The following is a 10,103-nucleotide window of genomic DNA, read 5'->3' on the forward strand; positions in this document are numbered from 1 at the left end:
TCTAATCTATATAAGGAGAGTAAACTTTCCAGGGTCCTTAAGCTTTTTTGACATTATTTGTGTAATTACAGCGCTACACTCTTCAGTGAGTGCTAACGTTTCCACATCCTACAACTTTACCTTATTCACAACCACATCCTTCAAGTACTTACCGTACTTGGGAATACCCTGAAAATATCTAAGAAAGGTAAGTTAATGTGAAGCTCTCTGAATGTGTTAAAGAACTTCTTAAACATGGCATCCTCTTTTGCTTTTATTTGCCTCTGAGGGGAAAAAAAGTGATGGCATCTCCTTCACTTCTTTAGCAGCTTTTTATTTCAAGCACTCAGATATCCTCGATTTTTCAGCAACTTTATCATTTACCTATGGGGGATCAAATCTGCATCTACCTCTATTGTTACCTTTAGAGGTTCTCCTTGAAGCTCTTTACCACTCCTCAAAGTGATTGCCATAACTTATTTTGGATTTTTTGTATCTCCTAGAAAACCACCTTGAGGACTAGTATTCAATGCTTGTTGTAACTACCCAACTGTAACTCTAAGCTTCTCTGGGCCGCTTGCTAATTTTTTACATTTGCAGCCAACTGTGTTTGATTAGCTAGAACCTGCTTCATTATCTTTCTAAGTTGCTAGTTGACTGATTTGGTTATGCCTTTAGTTGCTGAATTTGTTGTTGTTGAGCGTTCCAAGGCTGAGTATGCCACTTCATGTTGTAGGCATTACCATAATTTGGCCTTTTGAGTATTGCCCACATACATTACCAATTTTGGATTTGAAGCACACATAGCAGTTGTATGACCACTATTTCCACAGACTTCACACTAACCTGCAGCTTGTTGGATTACATTGATTGTTGTGGTAGGTTGTGTAGCTCCAATTTCATGTTGCTAAACTGAGTTTTTATCAAATTTTGTAATACAAAAACCTAAGCTGATATTGTTGTGAATTGGTCCACCTTCAATACAGCTGCAATTCTTTTTGTGGCACTCCTCAGGTCTGATTGTCATTTTGGGTTTCCTTGTACTATGTGGTTTAATAAAGTTTATAGCTCCTCATAAGTCATCTCAAGAGCTTGACCACCTGCAACTGAATATAGCAAAATTTTTGTATTGTGGTCAAGAGCCTCTACAAAAGTATAAGCAAGTAAATCTTTGGACAATTAATGGTATGGACAGTTCCAAAGATGAGCCTTGAAGCACTTCTAAGCATGATAGAGATTCTGTTTTGGCTTCTGTTAATAGAACACTATCTCACTGTGAAGTCTCACAGTCTTTTAAGATAGAAAAAAGCAAATAAGGAATTTTCTGGCCATGTCATCCCATGAGGTGATTGAGTTTTCCGGTTCCGCATTCAACCATTTTTTTTCTTCTACAATCAGTGAAAAGGGGAACAAAGTCATCCTTACATGATCTACATTCACACCCGTGGGAATGAATGTATCACTGATTTCCAGAAAATTTCACAAATGGACCTGTGGATCTTCGTGTGAAAGCCCTGTGAACTATCCACTTCTGATTAAAAGGTCTACCAAATTCTGTTTAAGCTCAAAATTGCCTCCAGTTGCCAGCTTCTGCAATGCGAAGGTCAAATTGTTTGGAAGTGGGATTGCTACTTCTCTGACAGTCCTGTTAGCTGCCTGTTCATCAGCCATGATGGCAGGATTATCTTGGTTTTCTTATATATACGGAATTTGAGAAAGAAGGTTTGTTTCTCTCCTTCTTTAATGGAAAAGTTGCTCAGGTTCCACGCATAGTTCAACCAATACCTAATCACTTGCTAGCATTTGTAAACCTATTTCCTACAAAAACAAAACCAAGACCAAGCGTAAAAGCACCAAGTAAATCTAAAATGCAAAACTAAAATACATAGTTACCAAATAACAAGTCCCCAATAACGTCACCAAAAACTTGACAGCACCCAAGTGCACAAGCAAGTGTACGTGGTATACCAAGTAGTAAAGTAGCCTTAAAGAAATCCAAGTATCGATCCCACAGGAACTTGCTCTAAAAACTATTCAATTCTAGTTTAACTTTCAAGATAAATTTGATGCAAAGGTAACCTAAAAGAGAGTTTGTAATTTGTAAACTAAAGAAAATTAAATAATGCATAAAGTCTTGGAACAATCATTGGAGTAAATCCCAGGGTTAAATAACTTTGAAGAATCATACTATGTTATTGAACGTCATTCGTTAACTTGTTTATCTTGGTTCTGGATTCGTAGGGTTAATTACATGATCATAGTCTCCCAACCTCTAACCCTTTACCTAATTTGGACATTAAAACTACATTGTTGAGCGGGTATGGAATAATTCAATTAATTTATTAAGGCTATCATCCTGTGTTTGAATCAACTAAGGCATCTAAGTACATCTCTGTCCTAGACACTAATTCAAATTCCTTGTTTCATAAAGAATAAAAACCCAAACTTTGTTTATTCCCATGTACTATCTCCCTATTCCCTCTCTCAAGATCACAAGGTTGACAATTGATATATTTTAAGAGTGATCAATCCATAAAATAATTAAAAAAAGAATAAACAAACAACCAAATATGATAAGCAAATCCAACAAAATTAATCCAAAACAGTAGTACTCATGTTCTTCGCTTTAACCCAGGAATGAGGGTTTTTAGTCGATAATATTCATACTCACTATCCACATAATTGAATACATGATATGAATAATTAAATACTAATTGAATAATTAAAAAGAACTAAACTTAGAAGCAGCCTCCTAAAATTTAATCCACTACGTCTAAACAGTCAGAAATTGTCCAGGGATCCCCAACGTCCCCAGGTGTCCAGAATTGTACAAGATTTCTAAGTTAGTGTGTAGCGTGTGTATATATATTATAATACTCCTAATCCCTGTAGGATTAAGAGACTTTCACATATTCCAAAATTCTTCCCATAAAATTCCGACATGGGAAATACATTATATTGTTATTGTGGATAATCTCTATCCATGTTGGCAAAGAATTGAATGCATGGACATAGTGACATGTCGCATCACCCACCGCTTTGGGTACATACATGCTGCGTGTTGGTCATAGCGTTGCTGGATTGGTGCGTCACTTTGCTATCATGTTGGCTCACTGGAATTAGCCTCCAAAATTTTCGTTAAGTGTTGAACGTCCCTCCTTTTTCCCATGCCTTTTGTAGTGTATTTCCAATGAATTTTTGGCCTTTAAATCATCAATATATCATAATATTCATATCACAAAGCTTCCTACATCATCACACACCACAAATTAGAGATCATAACAACAGCATATTCTCAATGATGAATCAAAACAAGAGCTAAAATAAAGCTAATTCGCAATGATCTTCAATTATTATTCCACCTCTTAACTCAATCAAATTGAACCTTTTGCATTCCCAAAAAGTTGTTCCACATATAATTACACCATTAAAACAAATTTAGAACCTTTTCAACACAATAGAATCCAATGAAACCAACTAGACACACACCTATCTCAAGCTAGTAACATTAATTTTTCGGGTTGAACTCTAAATGACTCAATTAAGTACAAACTTGTTTGGAAAACAAGTTGAACATTGTAAATATGTACTTGGAAAATTACGTGCTTATTTATATCATATTAACACATAAAGAATCCGAATTATCCTCAAAATAAGAATAATTAAACTAGAATAGTCACACTAGAGTGCATAAGTACACCTAACTTCAATATACTCCCATATCAAATACATGCTAAAGACTCGACAAAGCCCCTGAATCAACCTAGAGCTCACCAACAGTCGCTGAGTAAAATGTGATTCTTTTAGAGAGATCTATTAGCTGGAATACATGTACCTGTGACATGAAACATAGTGTACTCTGAGAGGGACGTCGGTACAAAAGAATGTACTAAATATGTAAGGCATAAAGTAACCATATGTAAAATAAGAGATCAAGTAAAACCAAGTACAACTGTATAGATAATGATAAAAGACCACCTTTACTAATTGTAGAATCATGTACAGTACATTCTTTTCTTTGCTTTACTATTCGTTGCATTACTAACTTTGTAAGACATTACAAATGACTAGATGATCAGTAGTAACAGAGGATGACCAATGCTAGGTATTTTAACCCTGGGATACGGTTCTCTTAAATAAATAAATTAGGATTGACCTATGCTATGATTTCCTTTCACTCCTGGGATACTACCCATAATATTGAGATCGTCCCATGTAGGTGTTTCTTCCACCCATAAATGCATAAATTTAATTTACCTTGTTTCATTAATTCTTGAGATCGTTCTTTGGTGGTCTTAACATTATTGAGTTTTAGAGCTATGGACCAATAGAAGAAGACATGTGATCGAGACAAGAATAATGATATACAAAATATGTGTAACATCAATGTAGAAATACTTTGGAACTTATATGACACCATGAATCTCACTAGGCATAAAACACATTCATTAATGAGAAAAAAAGACATGTAACAAGTGAGGAGATAAAGACATGCAACAAATGAGTTAGTAAGGTGTATAACTAGTGAGTAAGTGACATTACATAGAATATATGGGTTGTAGGAGATTCCATTGATCTTACATAGCATATAGCAATTATGGAAGATTCAAGTTTAGAAATTTAGATGTTTCAAATGGGGGAATATGTGCATATCAAGTGGAGACATGTAACTCCTCAACTAAAGAGGTTTGGACTGTATAATAAATACTCACTAGGTAATAATAATTAGAAGGGTACGTGAGAATGGGTACTAATGAGGCACATGGGAATATTCTAATTAGGAACAAATATGTATCCCATGTAAGGACATATAAATTATATACTGAATAGGTAAAGTCTCTATAAGGTCACCTTATACCCAAACACGATGTGAATGATGTTAAAAAAGTGAACATGTGTAGTCAAAAGAAGTATATGACCAACTAGACTATCGAAGTAATTTTGTATAGATTGTATATCCAGCATGTGACACTCTAAAGTTGTATAATCATCTTGGATCTTATTGACTTATATAAGAGAAATATATGGCACCTTGATAAACTTTTAGACCATGGGCAGTAAATAAAAGGTTGATTAACTATAGTGGAATTTGTACACCATCACAATGTATCTTTTACCATGAAAAATCATCTCCGAAGCTCACTTTATTGCCACACAAGTATAAGACTTCATGCCAAAGAATATGAAAAAGAATAGCCTTACATACCTCGCTTTGCAACCCGATTATTATAATGAATTAGCCTTCTTTCCTTTAAGGTGTTAATCTATAATATATATATATATAATCACATAATGGAGATAATATTAGAAACTAATCATAATGTAATCCTTGTAAAATAGTAGCTAAACACTTGACGGATAGTAAGACTATTCAGCCCCTCAAACACTTGGTGTATCACCACACCCTCCTTCTATACTTTAATACAACTCCCCTTAACCATTCTATAAGGTCACCCACTACCTCCAACAATAACACCTATAGACATCACCTAAACACTCCCAAAATCCTTCAACACAAAATAAGATATTGAATCACAGCTTCCGATCACCATCCCATGAGTTCTTAACAACAACATATATAAAATCCTCCATCAAGACCTATACATAAAGAGGGAATATGGGGAAGTAAACTTACCTTTATTTCTGAAATTTTCTTTCATAAAGTGTACTACATCAAGATCCTAAGTTTCCCTCTAGGTTAAATCAAATACTATTGGAAAATATCTTTGACATTAAAGAGAACTGGTCTGCCAAGCTTGTCAAAAATGGTTGTCCTACACTTCAAACAAAAATAACTTGATCTCCATAACTTCCCATGATAGGATTAAGATAAACCATAGTTATTTTCACTTACCTTGGCTGGAAATAAGGAGGGTTTCTTCAAGAATCCTAGGAGAAATTAGGCAGCTATTTTTGGTTAAGAAGAGCTTGAGAGAAACCTAATTTCTCTATAAATGAAATAATAGTAAAGTGAGCTCATCTTTAGTCTATTAAGAACCCCTCATGACCACATCTCTCTCTTTAATTTGGACTAGATACTTATTTTTGGTCAAAAGTTACAAGTAGGTGATGCACTTACTTGCTCTATTAAGCTGGTCAAAAGGTCCATTTACCTTTAGTAGGTGATGCAGCTATTTATCTCTTAATTTGGTCAAATAGTCTAAGTAGGTTATGCACCTACTTGGCCATTGGACTTGGGCCTTATGGATTTAAAACTATTGGGCCTTGGCTACCCATTCTTCTTCTTTTCTTTCTTTTAGTTTGGGCAAAAATTAATTCAAGTAGGTGGTAGTATATTTGACCCAATAATCTAATCAATGGAGTCTTAGTAGGTGATGTACCTACTTAGTTCTTTGATTAGTCATTAAGTCAAATAAGGTGATGCACCTACTTGTCATCTACTAGATTAATTTAAGTAAAGCAAGCAACTCTCTTATTAATTTCATATCCTAAGTCTTAAAATGTTAACTTGATACTTATATGCCCTAGGACACTTTAACTCTTTTATTTACACTTAACCACTCAACTCTAACCTTTAAGCGCAAAAACTACCTTACTTTTTAAGTTTAAATACCTTCATTGATGGTAACATAGCCATATATGTGCCAAAATATATGGGGTGTTACAGGTTAGTAAGGCGACATCTTGAGATCAAAGGGTAAATGGTGAAATGCTTCTACTCATCCAAAAGACTATAGAAGGTACATAAATTATCGATTCTGTATGAAAAGTATTGGGTTGGTTCAACAAAGCACGATAATTCTACAGAGTTGAGAAGCCAGGGGGAAAACAATCCTAATGTTCACCTTCGAATGATTACAACTGAAGTTAATATAGTTACTTGCTCAAGGCTACTACATAAAAAACCCCTAATTACTTTTCCATTTTTGCTCGCCGACTACAACTACTGAGATCTGCAATTCCATGTGTTTCCTTGGGATTCAACCTAAACATTTGTTGGGTTATTATGTTTAGACAACGACTATATTATCATCTGAGAGAAGGTATTATTTGTACGTCATCATTATCACCCATAAAGGGTGTCATGATCAAAAAATAAGGCTTATAATGGCACTTATCTCAGCGAACCGTGACAAGTAAGCCTATCACACAAACTGATACAAAAAGGGCAAAGAAGAGAAATAACCCTAAGGCAAGGCTTCTAGAACAAATACAAGCCATACACATATAATATGAAAGTGGATCATACAACCAAACATATTATTCCAAATTCCCAAAACCTGGTGTAATAGTGTAAAAATTACTAATACAATCCATGAGACAATTATATCAGAATATCTAATATGAACAATATTTGTCTCTGAATAATAATAAAGATATAAACTAATATATAAAGATAGAAGTGGACTCCAGACACATAAAAGTCCAACCGCTACCTTGATAAACTCTGAAGACACCCAAAATCAAGCAATGTGAGACACACCCACACCAGAATTTGCACTAAAAGAGCACAGTAGGGATGAGTATGATATACTTGTACTTAGTAGGTATCATAGGCCTACCGAGCAAAGTAGAAAATATAGCATACAAAATACACACTAAGGCCATATCACATACGATCCAAAAATATCCCACAAAGGTAACGCACACCGCTTACTCTAACAGTTCTATAATATCCATATATAATGCAGCAAAGCACTAGAAAAGAATACAAGTATATATTTATACCATATATAATCAAATAAAAAGGGAACGGCATATACTAGAACATCAAGTACAGAATAGAATAATGATGATGATGGTCATAATGTAATGTACTAGGTTGTCGCACAACCTCAAGCCCATTGCACAACCACTGAGACCATTGCCTAGTCTCTGTATATACCTAAATAGCTAAATATTCTCGACATAGGACCCATGGGGGGTTTGTCAACCCATATTCAATCCATATATCAATATCTCCTCCCTAATACATCACTCGGGGAGGGTTTTATAAGATGTCATATTTTCTATCATGAACGGTATTGCTAGTATTTCTAACATTTCTGTAGTGGTACCATTGTTTCATAAATGACTATGAGAATGCAATACTCACAACCAACCATAATGAGCATTTCCATAACCAACCAATATACCATCAAGTGAGCGAAATATCCACACATTATTTCAAACCTTTCATGAAATCTAGCACGATTCATATGCTAATAGAGTATAAATAAATCAAATACATAATAGATACCATAATATGCATTTAATCAAACAAAACACAATTATTCTAATGTATTCAGGCTATCAACATCTCATAGGACCTCACATAGTCACACATAGCATATAATATACTAAATCCGCAATTACATCATATGTAGGCGCCCACACGAGTAGAAAAATATAACATAGCCATTTTTCATGATTAGTTCCCACACACTTAATGAAATTGTGTATACAATGTGACTATCTAGCCTAGTCTGAAAGAGTTAAGCCATAACCTACCATGAAGGCCAAAAACCCAAACAAAACATACAATACCAAAGCCTTACACTTCATGAACGGTCCTAAAATAAAAAAAATATAGAATTTACACATGAAAAGAAAGCCAAAGATACCCATATTGCCTTGTTTTAAGTTGAGGTCAAAATAGATCTCCGAAATAGATTTTTAAAAAAGAAGCTTCCAAAATATGTTTATATATTTTAGGGGCACAGTTGGGTTGATTACCTTATTTAGTATGTTTGATGTGCTTATGGTGGCCTAGTTATGTTATGTTTGGTTTGGCTTTTATTACTGTGTTGGTTAGTTTTTTGTATTGCTTTTACCTATTCCTTTATTGCATTTGCATAGCTCGATAGTTTTTTACTATTTTATCCCTATTTACTATTGACTTAGACTACATCCATTGCATTTTAGTTATACCTTTCCTATATTTTGCTAATTTGGTGTAATGCTCGGAATCTGGTACCCAGAATGCTACATGGTGCTCATGACCTCAAAGGACCACAAGCGAACCCATGACTGATATTTGTACCTGTATACTGCATAATATACTGTATAATGTAGATATATGAACTAAAAGGCCATAAGGTCTAAAACTGTAACATAACTGATAAAGATATAACATCTGGATGGGGTATGAAATACCCAAAACAACTAAAAGAACTATCTGAACATTATAGTCTGAAAAGCCTCTAACTGAACTGTCTGAATAAGGAGTTGATGGGACATGTCCCTAACTAACTCCAACTAATAAATTAATTAATGAGATAATAAAGTAATGATCATGTCCTCGAAAGATGAGGACTCACTTCTAGCTCTGACTGCTGATATGGAATCTACTGATGCTCTGTAGCTCGTATCTCTAAACCTATGGTATAAGACACATAGCGCAAATACGTTAGGACTTTGAATGTACTGGTATGCATGTGAGGTAGGCATGGGGTTCATATGGATGAACAATACTGGCTAACTAACTAATATGAATGTGAGAATGCATGTATACATACATAGTAACTATATCTGAAAATGTGATAACATGATTTTACTGATAACTAACATAACTAATGACTAAGTTTTGATAACTGATAACATGAGTGACTGTATCTAAAGGTCCTAAATTTGATGGAACTAGCTGAGCTTCGTACTATATCTGAATTGACTATATTTGACAGTCCTGAATTCTGTAACATGAATTATGGGAAACAGTCATCTAACTAACATTCCCTAAAGGACGCTATATAACTAAATTGGGGTCCAATCTGTGACCTGATTGGAAGGGTGTCAATACCGTGCCACTAATAAGGACAATATGTGAGTGACCCTCATCTAGCAAGTTACTCTAATGAGAATTAAAGAAACCCTCAACTAGCAGGTTAAGCCACCTCATCCACCCTCAACTAGCAGATATGATGTATCAACCTATGCTGGCTACGTAGTTCTAGAATGCAAGAATTACTTCTAAGAAACACAGCCTCTACTGGAAAGTGAGTTCCCATCCTTGGTTTCACTCAGTGCTAATTTCTACTCTCGTTTGAATAGACACTGAACATGATTAACTGATCTAAACATTGACTGAGTTTACTGAATTCCATTAACTGATGCAATACTATTGATATATGACAACTGACTATATTCGTAAGATTACTGAGGTTACTGAATTATTGAGTTTGACT

The sequence above is a fragment of the Capsicum annuum genome, chromosome 9 (assembly GCF_002878395.1).
Source record: "Capsicum annuum cultivar UCD-10X-F1 chromosome 9, UCD10Xv1.1, whole genome shotgun sequence".
Classification (NCBI taxonomy): Eukaryota; Viridiplantae; Streptophyta; class Magnoliopsida; order Solanales; family Solanaceae; genus Capsicum; species Capsicum annuum.